The following is a 16,790-nucleotide window of genomic DNA, read 5'->3' as shown; positions in this document are numbered from 1 at the left end:
TTCTGGACTTGAAAGATGTTCTTCAATACAGTGATATCCTTGCATATCCTGCACATAGGTCTCTGTACAATAGTTTTCCTAGCTTTCTTTTGTCATGTTCTGTCCTTGAAAGATTTTCTTAAATACGGTTTGTGTTTCTCATGCTGTACATTCACACACTAGTCTATGGAGGTGTACCGCTAATATAGAGCTATATTGTTCCGTTTCTATTTCTAAGGAGGTTGGAGGGATAAATTGACTAAATGTCCGATTAATAAACATATACTTGCCAGGAGGATCATATCGATGTAGGCTCGTTAGAATTACACGATTGGGGTCCCAATACGTGAGTTACATTCGCAATTTGTAGCCTACCTCACTACACTTGCAGTATTATGTAGGCCTAGCTAAAATATTCATCCGCCACCATCAAAAACGTAATGTTTCTCAAGTTCACATTTGCAGAAAGGATACCGTGTATGCATGGGGCCCACAAATGACCCCAATATTTCGACTGTAAGGTTGGAATTAGCCTGGTATTATGAACCAGTGATAGCACCAGGGACAGCTCCACTGACAAGGAACCCACCGCACGCGCAACCGCTGCTATTGTGTGGAGCCTTTGAGAGTGTCTATACAGTATTTGAATGTGATTGACTGAGAAGGCTCAGCCCCCCACCCTCCCCCTCCCCATCATTCATTATTTTCTTTCTCCCTGTTGAACGAACTGGAGTAGTGGACGACCGTCGGAGGTTTGTTAGGAGGAATAGGAAGCTAAGGACATCTCTCTGATGCCGATTTATACATTATTTTTGATATCCTTTGTACCAACATTGCTTTACCTTTATTATGTCAGGTGCTAAGGCTGCTTATGTTTCGTAACACGCTGCGCTGCACAATCAGCGTGAACAGCTCTTATTCAAGGATGCGGATTTAACAAAAATGCGCTGTCAACTGGGATTTTAAACATTATCATTAACATTGAATTAAGTCACTAATGCCAGTAACCAGAGACCATATGTCTGTTAGTGTTATATGTTATCAGTGACGCGGTAAAAAATATAGTGAGTCTCCCACTAACGAAGATAAACAACGAGAACGGGTAAGCGTGATTATTTTTCCTCAAACAACACCACCTCCACCAACCAGCTAACGTTAGCTAGCTAGCAGACATGGGCAAATCCTAATGTTCAGGTAAAGACGTTATTGGGATGCCCTTTTTAAAATGACACATTATTTTCAAATATATTATCCATACAGTAATAAAACATTGGCTCTCAAATTGACTAGCTAACAAGGTATCTTCTATTGGCCACCTCGCCATGCTGTGTGTTGACTGGCTTTGTTTGAGTCGGTGTTTGCCAGTTAGCTTGATGACTAGCCAGCTCCTCTTGTCCTCTCTGGATCGAGGCTGCCTGTGTGTCACTATCTGATGTCCCGCTGAACATGACATTAGCCAACGTAACTGTCTCGCTCTCAATAAATGTTTCGTTCATACCTGACCCTCAAATTCATACACGGTGCTTATATTAAACGTTTTCATTAAATGTTAGTACACCTTAGTAAATATTCTGCTGGACGAGCTTCATAGGAGTTTTGAAATGTCATTCGTATTTATGGGTAACCCTGGCTTTTGCGCTGTCTCACGAGGACAAACAAACAACACCATAATTATTCTCTGGGGGCACCCAGGTATCTGCTGCTGGCTCACTATTGCACTGTTATTTGCCTGTGGATATTATAAACTATAAACAATTTCATTATTTGCAAGATAGCTGGCCTGCATGCTTGTTAAGTCTATATATATGCTGAACAAAAATATAAACGCAACGATTTTCCCGAGTTTCAGTTCATTTAAGGAAATTAGTCGATTGAGTTAAATTCATTACGCCCTAAACTATGGATTTCACATGACTGGGCAGGGGAGCCAGGCCCAGCCAATCAGAATGAGTTTTTCCCCACAAAAGGTTTTTATTACAGACAGAAATACTGCTCAGCACCCCCCCCCCCCCCCCCAGATGATGTGGTCTGTGGTTGTGAGGCCGGTTAGACGTACTGCCAAATGCTCTAAAACGACTTTGGAGGTGGCTTATGGTAGAGAAATGAACATTCAATTTCCTGGCAATATCTCTGGTGGAAATTCCTGCAGTCAGCATGCCAATTGCACACTCCTTCAAAACTTGAGAAATCGTTTTACTGCACATTTTAGTGGCCTTTTATTGGCCCCAGTACAAGGTGCACCTGTGTAATGACTGTGCTGTTTAATCAGCTTCTTGATATGCCACACTTATCGAGTGGATGGGTTATCTTGGCAAAAGATAAATGCTTACTAACAGATGTAAGAAAATTTGTGCACAGAATTTGAGTGAAATAAGCTTTTGGTGCATATGGAACATTTCTGGGATCTTTTATTTCAGCCCAATAAACATAAGACCAACACTTTACAAGTTGCTTTTATATTTTTGTTCAATGTATAATGCTTAAGTGGTTTATTGATGTCCACCTCCTTCCTTCAAGTAATTTTTCCTGGACAGAACCTTTGTTTCCTGTATGAAGAGCATCAGTTTAGAGGCATGCAGTAGCGTAAATAAGATAATGTTATGAAAACACCACATTTATGATTTAGTAGGAAACTAAACCGGTGTTTTGTCAGTTAAATTCTAGTCACCATTTGAGGTATGATTATGACTGTTTGACCACCTACGGTGAACCTTTATGGACCAACAGCAAAAACCACCTTATAGCAAAGCTATCCTGTATCTTTCAGAAGCATACCTTTGGGGTCCCAAGCCTAGACAGACCAACTATTTTCTACTCTAACAGTTTTATGAGTACAGTATTGTGTAATCTAGATGGATGTAGCCCAGCCGTTGGTGTTTGGCTTGTTCAAGATTTGTGAAATGAAATATTTACGTGGTGCATCACTGAGCCTAATTGCCAATGTTTCTTATTTTTGATTGCATGTTTGAATTTATGACTAGCTTGAAGTTAGGCTATTAGTCATGCTGTTGGTAACCTGTTTATTCTATACATTTATATGCTTTTGTTGAGAGAGCTAGTGACTACTTCAGATCTGTTGATAGGCTATTGGACAGATGAGTGTCCTCCAGTTGTTGCCTACCTAGGGTGGACGAGGAATGGATGGATGGTTGGAAATCACTAGCTGTGTGCCCCCCATAGTGCTGATGCTCAAAATCCCTCCTATACAAGCTTGTTTCAACTCCTGCCACTCACAGGATCATTGTGCTGCAGTCAACCAAATTTTCCAAATGTTATTGTCCTTATCAGATGTGCAGGGTCATCACTCGTCATTAGTTAACACAGCCAGAAAAGCATAAATCCTAGCTATTTCTCTCATTAAAATCTGATATTAAACAGAACGCTAACCATAATCAAAACATTTGCTCCCCTGCTAACCTCATGCCAAACCTTTAATTAAGACCAAAAAGCACATTTTTGTCTTCATGTATTTGAACGATGTGGCCACTTTGTGGCTGGGTTAACTAGTGGGAACCAATGTGCAGGTCTTGAGGCAACAATTACTCATTTTAAACATAAAGTACAGGCTTCAGTCTGCCATTGAGATAAAAGGCAAATAGCCTACAGTTTTCCCCTATTCTTTGGTTTTAGAATTTGGTGGTTGAATCAACTCGAGCACCTCTTGATATTTGAGTGTTGCTCTCAGCCTCTTCAGCAGGATTCATTATAATCTGCTCAATGAAGATAGCTGTTCTGACATCATCTCAAGTTGTTTGGTTTTTTTCAAGATTGAATGTGGATGATGTACCAATGTGTGGTCAATAGTCCACAATCACAGCAAATTTAAACAAATTGAAGAGGTGGAAAAGACATGAATACCTGCAGGCGTAGACTACTTGAGGACAGAGTGATGTCCTCCTGGTTGGGGTTTTGTATTGAGTCATTGGTTCACTGGGCTTTCCATAATGCTTCAATAAATCATCCTTTATAATTACTTGACACTACTCTACACTACTCATCTCTACTTGTCTACTCTAGATGATGCTCATTGACTAGAGGGATTCATTTTCAAGGCCCTTGCTATCTACTGGAGCTTCTTGGGTGTTTCATGATCTGTCATAGAGAAGCCTATGCTTGGTCTCATTATGAGCTGTGATATCCTTCTGTCTTTAATAAGTAGTGCTGAAACACAACTTCTATCGAAGACTGCTACTGTATGGGAGGTAGCAGTGGTGGGCTGTTATTATATAGACTCATTCGTGTTTAAGGATGGGATTGTTTTAGGTTTAGGCCTAAGCATTTCATAGATGGGTTGCCTCAAGTTAGATTACATTGTACTGTGTCGTTCTGCAACGTGTCTCTTGTATTGAGCTTGGCTGTAGTGGGAAATGCGGTCCTCTAACAATTTGCTTTGTTTTTTAGATGGTGGTATAAGTTTGTCTCCCACATCATCCGTCCAGTTATCCAAGACAGGCAGGAGTTTTGCCACTCTTGATAGAGTGGGTGAGCGAAGGGGGTTGGAATATTTTGCAAGTTGTGGACACATCCTTGGGCCTTGTGATTCCTTCTTTTTTCCTCTGGAGTCCATGCTTTACTTGAGCCATCTCAAGTAAAGAAGCAACAATGTCCAGCTGATAGGGTGCACATTGCCTTAAATGGAGAAGGGCCTGAGGTTCAGAGCTGGTACATGGTGTATCCAGAGCTCAGGCTGATGATTGACTGTAGGGAAATCTGATGAATGAACCCATATTAGAATCTGTGAGGTTCTCAGTGACTGTGATTAGGCTAAAGGTCTGTTACCCAAGTGGAGAGCCAACCCTGACCCTGACCTTCCCTATACGTCTCATGACCCGGGCCCTGTGGTATTTGTGTTGAAGGTCACAAGACTGTGAAGGAGTGCTTTAGACAACATCCCATGACTGACTTCTGACAGATTGGCTAAATTACTCATTCAAACACAGTACAGTAAGGGAGGGTGATCGAGAGGATGAGAGTAGTGAGCTCACTGGTTTAAAGACCATAGCTTCTCTCAAAGTGACAGTCCATATGGGGCCATATAACAGATGTCTATTAAAGAGCGGGGGTGCTTTCAAGGTTTGTAATTGCATTGCGGTGGGTCAGGCCACAAAGAAATTGGCACTGATTGGCCTATATGAACAATACTGAAGTCAAGATCAGACAAATAGCTTCACACTAAACTTGACTCCTGTATTGGAATGTAGCCTAAATGCTCAACTCCTGGCCAGTCACTATATAATTAGCCTATTGCACAGTCATGTCATTTCTGTTACCCACTGTAGAGCAATGAAAGATAGCTTCAGTCTGGGCTGGGCGATAAATTCCAGTTAATAGACTTTGATATATGTTTTCACACGATATTCCAAATGCCTGTATCGCAAGAAACAAGGTTTTGCTATTTATCGTTTTTATGAGCGTTTGTCCGCTTGGCCTCGTGTTGTATTTTTTGTATTGTCTCTTTCGGTGCTGTGTGCACCTCCCCATTTACACCAGAGATCTGTATATAAGGAAGAGATGCATCTCCGACCTAACAATGGGAGTAGTTGTCCCAAAGCCTGGAAGGCAGGCGACAAGCTCAGGTCCAAAATAAGCCCGTAGAAATGCATTGGGTTTATTTTGGATATAATTTAGCGAGTGATATCTAGGGTTTACACACACCAAGCCCCTCCCCCTGCCTCTCACACCAACACAGCTGAGAGATCACATCTTTCTCTCTGACAAGTGGTCTCACCTCGCTATTTAAATTTGAGGTTTGGTCAAACAGCATGGGTCATATGGACACTGAAACACAGAGACATTATTTTACTGTAAAAGAGGACAAGTTACCTTTTCTAACTCTACCCTTTTAGTGTCTCAACTACTCAGATTCCACACAGAACAGACACTACTAAAATGGGAGTATCAATGAACATTGATTCTGGAAAATGAATGCTCAGTTTGTCGCACGGGTACCGCTAGCATTATTTTATTCAAAGACTGTTATACTAGCTGTCTAGTCTGTGTTTTATAAATGTCCAATAAACATAAAACACAATTATTATACAACTCATTCTCATTTCGAGAAACAAGGTAGGCCACTTGATTTCAACATCTGAACAAAGTGGACAGGCTAACATGCTTTTCAAACCGTTGGAGACCGACAGAGAGGTAATAACAATTCAACTGTTCAACCTTGTTAGCTAGTACATAGATCCAAGTTGGCTAAACTTGAAATATAAAGATTAGCTGGCTAATCACTAGTACCTGGGCTTGAGAGATTGTTGATGAGACCTGTGTTAATTTTCTATAGCCTAATGCCTGTTACCAGAAGTTAGTCATTATTAGTGAATGTGCATTATGCATGGTTCTAGTTACATTTGTAACAAAAAATGGCATTTAATAGACTTGAAAGCCAGATCAGTGACTATTGCAAAAAAAAAACAGGTTGAACTATTTTGATAAAATCATTTAATTATTAGTGGGTCTTATGGTTCGAATCCAGGCTGTATCACAACCTAATTATTGTTCATGTATTTAACCCTCTGTTTCCCCCATGGTGTTGTGCGGGATTGTTTTATGTCATGTTCGGTAATGCTGGTGACTGGTTATTTCGATTGGTGCTATTTCTAAAAAGTTGATGTTCGTGTGTTTGTGTTTGGGCAAGTGTATTGTTTTACCTTGCACCATTCATTATTCTGAGTGAAGTTACGTTGCTCCCTATTCTCTGCTCTCCTGCACCTGACTGCATACACCAGTTACACCCACCATTCTGACAAATATAAAATATATTTAGATTTGTTTAACCATTTTTTTGGTTACTATTTGATGCCATATGTGTTATTTCATAGTTTTGATCTTCACTGTTATTCTACATTGTAGAAAATAGTACAAATCAAGAAAAACCTTTGAATGAGTAGGTGTGTCCAAACTTTTGACTGGTACTGTATATTGTGAATCGCCCATAAGTTAGAAAACAAATGGAGATTTGATTTTTAGGTCATATAGCCCAGCCCTACTGTAGCTTCAGTTATTGCTTGTCCGATGTGGAGAATTTTGAGCGATTTTCATGATTATCCAGGTCCGTCCTCTATAATATTGATCTGCTCCGTTCTCTGGGCATTTCATACATTTCAGTTGACATTCTGTGGCTGTAGCCGTCATGGTCTTGCAACTTTTTGCTTAAAGGTGTTCCATTTGAATCACAAATGGGAAAATAGGCCTGATGAGTGAGTCTCCGGTGAGTCATGGTCACATTACATGACATGTATAGGAACTGTCGTTTGTGTGGCTATGTCTGAGTCTCTGTTCTAGTGTATTGAGCTTTAGTACATTGTTCCTGTAGAGGAGGTGGGGGTTCTATATAGAAGAAGGTATGTGTGTGTGTTCCACGGGTGAACACATGACGTGGGTGAGCAGCAATGGCATGATCACTGTCGTTGAATGAGTGAATCAATCTGGCTAATGAGAGAGGGTTTTGAATGGTCACTGATGGGAAAATGAAACAGAGATTTGATGGAGAGATGAATTTGGGTGTTAAGAGGTGCTGAAGTGATTGAGTTGAATATGAGAGTATGTCATGGAGAGTGTGATCTCTGACGTGTGTGTGTATGTGCGGAGGACACCGTGTTGTTGAGCAGGCTGCGGGGGGGGGGGGGGGGGGGGATGTAAGCGCTGGGCACTGGAGTGTTTGATGAATGTGATGTTACAGGTTGACAATAGGTCGCCGCCACCCTTTTCAACAGAGCATTCAGGCCTGGATCAGACTCTCTGTGATGGCCCTGTGATACATGTGTGTCTCTGGCCGCCTCATTTCTGCAAACAGGAAAGACGCAAGCTTCTGGCCCCTGTCTCTGCTGACTCCTCCATTGTGTGGGGCCACTGTGGCGGAATAGGCTTTGTGGTGGGCTTTTGGGGGATCTCACCTCCATCTCTGTCCTACCCCATCTGAGCCTGACTGACAGGAGGACATGGAACCAGAGAGGGGTTACCCCCCCCAGGAGAGGAGAGGCCATCAGCTGATGTGAAGTGTGTAGAGGGGGGGTTTGCTGCAGTGATTAACATTCCTGTTTATTAGCATATAGTCATAGAGAAATTCTATCATCCAGGGCTGTGGGGGGTTGGTCTGGGCGGCCATGCAGCTCCTGGACTGGTAGAACAAAATGATTTGATCAGCAGTGTGTGTGTTATTAAAGGCGTCCGCCTGCTTCCCATCCTAAAACGTTCAGAACAGTTGTAATTTTGGTTTTCGGCAAAAAAAGCCACATTTGAGTAGCCGAAGTCTTCGCCCCTTCATCATTGGTTAACCTGGGGATTCTTCAATTAAGTGTTTGTCATTAAACTATTGACGTGTTTTCATGCACATTTTTCCACATGTGAAAAACGGCACCAAACATCTTTGTTTGATGTAAAATTGCGTGACTAAGATCTCTGCAAAAATGTATTAAGTTATCTTCGATTCATTCTGACTATCTTGAGGAAGTGGCGACGGCGTCTCAAGATGGACAAACAGTACTATACAAGTGAAGGTCTTTTAAGGGAGTATGCGAATACACTCATTCTGTTCGCCCAGTCGAGTTTGGCTAGGCGCCAGCCAAACCGAAGCACGCGAAAGGCTTAAAACTCCTTGTATTCTCTCTGCCTGTCTTGAAAAAGGAGATAAAGAATTGTTGTGTTGGGGCTTCTAGTTCCTGTCTGTCTTGGTGAGGGAGTGTGGCTCCATCCCCCTGGCGTAGGGTTGCCTGCGTGCCCGTCTGGCATGTTGTGCACTGGGCTAATTACCTCCAGGCGATTGTGCTGGGCTCCATTTCTCCCTCTCCCTGATTATCTGGGAAAACAGACCAGCTAAGGAGGAAAGCAGGTCAGGGAGGGGAGAAGGGAAGGGGGGAGAGTAGTGATTGGGAGAAAGAGAGGTGGCGGTGATGCTGCTTTCTCTGTCCTGCTTTACCTCGGAGCTCGCATCATTCTCCTGAAAGTGATGCCCTCTCCTCTCCTGGTGTCTGGCTGGTCAGGGGCTAGGCGGGCCTCTCAACGCAGCACAGCTCAGAACCCCCAGAGGCATTTCTGAATGCCTTGTTTTCATGCTTGACATTAGTAACGAGCTATTCTTCTGAACCATCACACAGACATGCCCCCCTTACATTATGTCTGTGTTGTATGTGTTGCGTGTTTGACAGGGGGATGGGCAGGAGCTTCACAGTTTTTGTTGCCACCAAACACACCAGCCTTCTAACTGTTACACCTAAAGCAGGGTTTTTATATTGGGGATTATCTTGTGGGCAGCAGAGCAGGATGAGCGCTTTGGGAGCGTTCCTCCCTCTCCTGTCTCAAATTATTCATTCATTCATTCTGCTCAACATAGCAGGAAGAGACTACTGCTCTCATGTTCCAGTGCTGCTGTGTCACTACACTAACAATTCTATCTCTAAGTCTGTAGCCTACTTTATTACAGATGTATTACCCCTTTATAATACCCTTATTGATAAAGGATGTCTAAGAGCCATTATTGTATAATTTCACATCTTTCAGAGTCCCATCACAAAAGGATATCCTGTTTTTCATGGTGTCGGAGAGTTCTGTAGGGCTCAGTGTCTTAGCCCTCCACCATCTTAGCCCCCCTCCCATTCCAGCTGTGACATCTTGTTTGTGTGATTATGACCACTACACTGTGTGTGTGTTTGTTTTCCCTCTGATGGCTCTGTTAAAGGGTCACAAGGTGATTATCCTGGTCATATTGTAGCACGTTAAAGGAAAACTCCACCCCAAAACAATCTTTTTGTTTCTGTATCATTAGTCCATTGTTGATATATTCCCAACATGTTTTTCATGTCAGCTATCAAGTTTTCAAGATATATAACTTTCGAAATACACCCGGTACGATGCATTTTGCATCATATAATGCTATGTTTTTCATCATATGATGCAAAATGCATCTTACCGGCTGTATTTCTGTCTTTTGAAAGTTATTTATCCTAACTTGATTGCTCACATGCAAAACATTTTGGGACCATATCAACAATGGACTAATGAAACAAAAAAAGATAGTTTTTGGGTGAAATGTTCCTTTAATTAAGGACAACCATGACAAATTTAGTAAATCATCCATTATGTGGGTTTAGGGGTCAAAGGTTTGTCCCATAAATCCACTGCAGCGGCTCGGCAGACGTAAACATGCTCAGGCACCATAATGGCTATCAACATGAGGCAGGCGCTCAATGAAGGGGAGGAGGAGAAGAGAAGAGGGGGCCCGGTTGAAGGGCTAGGGGAGAGGAGGGGGCACGGAATAGGGCTAGGGGAGAGGAGGGGGCCCGGGGTAGGGCTAGGGAAGAGGAGGGGGCCCGGGGAGGGCTAGGGGTAGGGCTAGGTAAGAGGAGGGGGCCCAGGGGAGGGCTAGGGCAGAGGAGGGGGCCGGAGGAGGGCTAGGGAAGAGGAGGGGGCCCGGGGAGGGCTAGGGGTAGGGCTATTGAAAGGAGAGGGGGCCAGGGAATGGGGGGGAGGCATAAAGCTGATCTGATCACAACAGAGAGAAGCTTATACATTAGCTGTAGAACGACATACATTAAGGTTGATTAGAGAGGTCTTGTTGTCTCATTAAGGGTGGTCACGGTCTCATTAAGGTTGATTAGAGAGGTGTTGTTGTCTCATTAAGGGTGGTCACGGTCTCATTAAGGTTGATTAGAGAGGTCTTGTTGTCTCATTAAGGGTGGTCACGGTCTCATTAAGGTTGATTAGAGAGGTCTTGGTGTCTCATTAAGGGTGGTCACGGTCTCATTAAGGTTGATTAGAGAGGTGTTGTTGTCTCATTAAGGGTGGTCACGGTCTCATTAAGGTTGATTAGAGAGGTGTTGTTGTCTCATTAAGGGTGGTCACGGTCTCATTAAGGGTGATTAGAGAGGTGTTGTTGTCTCATTAAGGGTGGTCACGGTCTCATTAAGGGTGATTAGAGAGGTCTTGTTGTCTCATTAAGGGTGGTCACGGTCTCATTAAGGTTGATTAGAGAGGTGTTGTTGTCTCATTAAGGGTGGTCACGGTCTCATTAAGGTTGATTAGAGAGGTCTTGTTGTCTCATTAAGGGTGGTCACGGTCTCATTAAGGGTGATTAGAGAGGTCTTGTTGTCTCATTAAGGGTGGTCACGGTCTCATTAAGGTTGATTAGAGAGGTGTTGTTGTCTCATTAAGGGTGGTCACGGTCTCATTAAGGTTGATTAGAGAGGTCTTGTTGTCTCATTAAGGGTGGTCACGGTCTCATTAAGGTTGATTAGAGAGGTCTTGTTGTCTCATTAAGGGTGGTCACGGTCTCATTAAGGTTGATTAGAGAGGTCTTGTTGTCTCATTAAGGGTGGTCACGGTCTCATTAAGGTTGATTAGAGAGGTGTTGGTGTCTCATTAAGGGTGGTCACGGTCTCATTAAGGTTGATTAGAGAGGTGTTGGTGTCTCATTAAGGGTGGTCACGGTCTCATTAAGGTTGATTAGAGAGGTGTTGTTGTCTCATTAAGGGTGGTCACGGTCTCATTAAGGTTGATTAGAGAGGTGTTGGTGTCTCATTAAGGGTGGTCACGGTCTCATTAAGGTTGATTAGAGAGGTCTTGTTGTCTCATTAAGGGTGGTCACGGTCTCATTAAGGTTGATTAGAGAGGTGTTGTTGTCTCATTAAGGGTGGTCACGGTCTCATTAAGGTTGATTAGAGAGGTCTTGTTGTCTCATTAAGGGTGGTCACGGTCTCATTAAGGTTGATTAGAGAGGTGTTGGTGTCTCATTAAGGGTGGTCACGGTCTCATTAAGGGTGATTAGAGAGGTCTTGTTGTCTCATTAAGGGTGGTCACGGTCTCATTAAGGTTGATTAGAGAGGTGTTGTTGTCTCATTAAGGGTGATTAGAGAGGTGTTGTTGTCTCATTAAGGGTGATTAGAGAGGTGTTGTTGTCTCATTAAGGGTGGTCACGGTCTCATTAAGGTTGATTAGAGAGGTCTTGTTGTATCATTATGGGTGGTCACGGTCTCATTAAGGTTGATTAGAGAGGTGTTGTTGTCTCATTAAGGGTGATTAGAGAGGTGTTGTTGTCTCATTAAGGGTGATTAGAGAGGTGTTGTTGTCTCATTAAGGGTGATTAGAGAGGTGTTGTTGTCTCATTAAGGGTGATTAGAGAGGTGTTGTTGTCTCATTAAGGGTGGTCACGGTCTCATTAAGGTTGATTAGAGAGGTGTTGTTGTCTCATTAAGGGTGGTCACGGTCTCATTAAGGTTGATTAGAGAGGTGTTGGTGGTGTGTGACTCGGATGATTTGTGTGATGGGAATGAATATGACTGTAAAGTAGAGGGTATTTCTGGGTATGTAGTTAGTGTATTAGCTGTGGGCTCTCCACAGTCTGGCTAGTGTGTGTGGAGCAGACTGTCCTAACAAAGCCCTGTCATCTCATCCCCAGCAGGCAGGCAGACACTCCCCCTGGGTCCTGTGTTTGGCCCTCCCTCCCCAGCTCTAAGCCCGATTGATTTATGTCCCCTCCAATTCATCACCTTATTAGTGACCAGGGGAATATTGTAATTAACCATTAGATAGCAGAGAAGGCCATTTAAACTGTTGTTTTTTACATTTATGAATTGGTCTTATCTGAGGCACGGTCTGTTGATATGATTAGTGTATTGACGCAGGATGTGTTTTGGGGGATAGTGGTGGTGACAGCTCTTTTTGCCTGATGAACTTTTGGGATGCTGTTTTAGAGGTTGTGAGCCGGTGTGCGACGCTGTGTCGGAGGAGGCTGTGTTCTGAGGTTGTATCTATTCTAGGGAGGCTGGCTATGTCAGAGCCTGTGTCAGACGGAGGCTGTGTGTCGTAGCCTACGTCATAGCCTGTGTTGTAGGATGTGTAATGTATGTATTGTAGGCTGTGTCCTGTATGGGAGTCAGTGTCATAGTGGGTCAGGGGATTGTGTGTCTGGATTAGGGGTGATTAGTAAAGACACTGAGCCCCAACTCCTCCTAGCCACAATGGGGATTACTCCCCCAGTCCCTTAGTCCCCTCTCCTTCCCCCTAGTCCCCTCTCCTTGCCCCTAGTCCGCTGTCCTTGCCCCTAGTCCCCTCTTCTTGCCCCTAGTCCCCTCTCCTTAACCCTAGTCCCCTATCCTTGCCCCTAGTCCCCTCTCCTTGCCCCTAGTCCGCTCTCCTTGCCCCTAGTCTGCTCTCCTTGCCCCTAGTCCCCTCTCCCTGCCCCTAGTCCGCTCTCCTTCCCTTCCAGTCCGCTCTCCTTCCCCCTAGTCCCTTCTCCTTGCCCCTAGTCCGCTCTCCTTCCCCCTAGTCCCCTCTCCTTGCCCCTAGTCCCCTCTCCTTGCCCCTAGTCCGCTCTCCTTCCCCCTAGTCCCCTCTCCTTGCCCCTAGTCCTCTCTCCTTGCCCCTAGTTCCCTCTCCTTGCCCCTAGTCCGCTCTCCTTGCCCCTAGTTCCCTCTCCTTGCCCCTAGTCCGCTCTTCTTGCCCCTAGTCCGCTCTCCTTCCCCTCCAGTCCGCTCTCCTTCCCCCTAGTCCCCTCTCCTTGCCCCTAGTCCGCTCTGACCTCGCCTTCTGGAGGATAGCGGGGTGAACAGGCAGTGGCTGTTGTCCTTGATGATCTTTATGGCCTTCCTGTAACATCGGGTGGTGTAGGTGTCCTGGAGGGCAGGTAGTTTGCCCCCAGTGATGCGTTGTGCAGACCTCACTACCCTCTGGAGAGCCTTGCGGTTGTGGGCAGAGCAGTTGCCGTACCAGGCGGTGATACAGTCCAACAGGATGCTCTCGATTGTGCATCTGTAGAGGTTTGTGAGTGCTTTTGGCGACAAGCCAAATTTCTTCAGCCTCCTGAGGTTGAAGAGGCGCTGTTGCGCCTTCTTCACCACGCTGTCTGTGGGGGTGGACCATTTCAGTTTGTCCGTGATGTGTACGCAGAGGAACTTAAAACTTTCCACCTTCTCCACTACTGTCCCGTCGATGTAGATAGGGGGGTGCTCCCTCTGCTGTTTCCTGAAGTCCACGATCATCTCCTTTGTTTTGTTGACGTTGAGTGTGAGCTTATTTTCCTGACAACCACACTCTGAGGGCCCTCACCTCCTCCCTGTAGGCTGTCTCATCGCTGTTGGTAATCAAGCCTACCACTGTAGTGTCGTCTGCAAACTTGATGATTAAGTTGGAGGCAGGCGTGCATGGCCACACCGTCGTGGGTGAACAGGGAGTACAGGAGAGGGCTGAGAAAGCACCCTTGTGGGGCCCCAGTGTTGAGGATAAGCAGGATGGAGATTAGAGGTCCACTGATTATGATTTTTCAACGCTGATACCGATTATTGGAGGACAAAAAAGGCTGATACCGATTAATCGGCCGATTTATTAGAGAGAGAAAACATATTTTATATGTATATATATATCATACACACACACACACACACACATTTTTGTAATAATGACAATTGCAACAATACTGAATGAACAATTAACACTTATTTTAAACTTAATATAATACATAAATACACACACACACTGTCACGTTATGACCATCGTTCTTGTGTGTTTTCCTTGTTTTAGTGTTGGTCAGGACGTGAGCTGGGTGGGCATTCTATGTTGTGTGTCTGGTTTGTCTATTTCTATGTTTGGCCTGATATGGTTCTCAATCAGAGGCAGGTGTTAGTCATTGTCTCTGATTGGGAACCATATTTAGGTAGCCTGTCTTGTGGGTGATTGTTCCTGTCTTTGTGGCACCAGATAGGACTGTTTCAGTTTTTTCACGTTTCTTGTTTTGTAGATTGTTGTATTTTCATCTTTATTAAAGATGTACAAAACTAACCACGCTGCATTTTGGTCCGCCTCCTTTCACCAGAAGAAAACCGTTACACACACACAGCTCTGAAGTGACAATGATACTGAAGAGTTTGCTTAGGAGACAAATACTCTCAACTGTTTGAATAAAAATAGTTTTAAATTACCTGTGATGAATGTTGATAACAAAAACTTTAATTGCTATATGCAGGAAATCCTATTTTTAATAATGGGCATGGTAAGAATTGACAACCAACCAAAATCTGGTCATTTATTCCATAGGATATTTTTATATTCACTTAAAATAAGGTCTGTGTTTCATGTAGGCTTACACTACCGTGCCAATTTTATAACTGTGTAGATATCCATAGGACAAGGTAACTGATAAATATTGGCTAAATATAAGCGAAGATCTTTTTTTTTGTAGAGTGGATTTATGAAAATATGTTGACAAACGTTACCTTATCCTAGTGAGATTTACATGGGTATCAAAACGCTGAGGCGGTTTAAGCCTGAACAAAACACAGACCTTATTGGAAGTAGATCAAGACATTCTCTATGGAAGACATGAACGGTAAAATAACGAAGGAACCCCTTTCATGTTCAGCTGCAAGTTATTACAGGAATTATAACGCGTCGACTATCTCTCTCTAAACCATATACCTTTGACTAATCCGGAAACTATCACCTCGAAAACAAAATGTTTATTCCGTTCCGTATTTGATCTAACGGGTGGCATCCATGAGTCTAAATATTCCTGTTACATTGCACAACCTTCATTGTTGTCATAATTACGTAAAATTCGGGCAAATTAGTTCGTAAAGAGCCAGGCGGCCCAAACTGTTGCATATACCCTGACTCTGCGTGCAATGAACCCAAGAGAAGTGACACAATTTCACCTGGTTAATATTGGCTGCTAACCTGGATTTCTTTTAGCTAAATATGCAGGTTTAAAAATATATACTTGTGTATTGATTTTAAGAAAGGCATTGATATTTATGGTTAAGTACACATTGGAGCAATGACAGTCATTGATTGATTGTTTTGTTTAATGCTAGCTAGCACCTTACCTTAGCTTACTGCATTCGCTAACAGGCAGGCTCTTCGTGGAGTGCAATGTAATCAGGTGTTAGAGCATTGGACTAGTTAACTGTAAGGTTGCAAGATTGGATCCCCCGAGCTGACAAGGTTAAAAATCTGTCGTTCTGCCTCCTAGGCCTTCATTGAAAATAAGAATGTGTTCTTAACTGACTTGTCTAGTTAAATAAAGATTAAATAAAGGTGTAAAAAAAAAAAAAAATCGGCGCCCAAAAACACAGATTTCCGATTGTCATGCAAACTTGAAATCGGCCCCGATTAATCGGCCATTCCGATTAATCAGTCAACCTCTAGTGGAGATGTTGTTTCCTACCCTCACCACCTGGGGGCAGCCCTTCTCCTTCCTCCTTCTCCCGTAGTCCCCTCTCCTTCTCCTTACTCCTCTAGTCCCCTACTCCCCCAGTCCCCTCTCCGTCCTACTCTCCCAGTCCCCTCTCCTTCCCCCTACTCCCCCATTCCCCTCTCCTTCCTCCACTCTCCCAGTCCCCTCTCCGCCCCCCACTCCCCTAGTTCCCTACTCTCCCAGTCCCCTCTCGTCCTACTCTCCCAGTCCCCTCTCCTTCCCCCTACTCCCCATTCCCCTCTCCTTCCTCCACTCTCCCAGTCCCCTCTCCGTCCCCTACTCCCCTAGTTCCCTACTCTCCCAGTCCCGTCACATTCCCCCTACTTCCCCAGTCCCCTCTCCGTCCCCTACTGTCCCAGTCCCCTCTCCGTCCCCCTAGTCCCCTACTGCCCCAGTCCCCTTTCCTTCTCCTACTCCCCTAGTCCCCTTTCCTTCCCCCTAGTCCCCTACTGCCCCAGCCCCTTTCCTTCTCCTACTAAACCATTCCCCTCTCCATCCCCCACTCCCCTAGTCCCCTACTCTCCCAGTCCCGTCTCCTCCCCCTACTTCCCAAGTCGTCTCTCAGTACCCTAATTCCCTAGTCCCCTCTCCTTCCCCTACTCCCACATTCCCTCTCCTTCCCCCA

General features: G+C 44.3%; 1 pseudogene; it reads left to right on the top strand.

Annotated features, from left to right (window-relative positions):
- Nucleotides 1-710: 710 nt before the first annotated feature.
- The window catches only part of LOC115101359 (spectrin beta chain, non-erythrocytic 1-like), a 103,303-nt pseudogene continuing 87,223 nt past the window's right edge, over nt 711-16,790 (top strand).

Source organism: Oncorhynchus nerka, linkage group LG19 (assembly GCF_034236695.1).
Source record: "Oncorhynchus nerka isolate Pitt River linkage group LG19, Oner_Uvic_2.0, whole genome shotgun sequence".
NCBI lineage: Eukaryota > Metazoa > Chordata > Actinopteri > Salmoniformes > Salmonidae > Oncorhynchus > Oncorhynchus nerka.
This window is presented reverse-complemented; position numbering and strand designations above follow the sequence as displayed.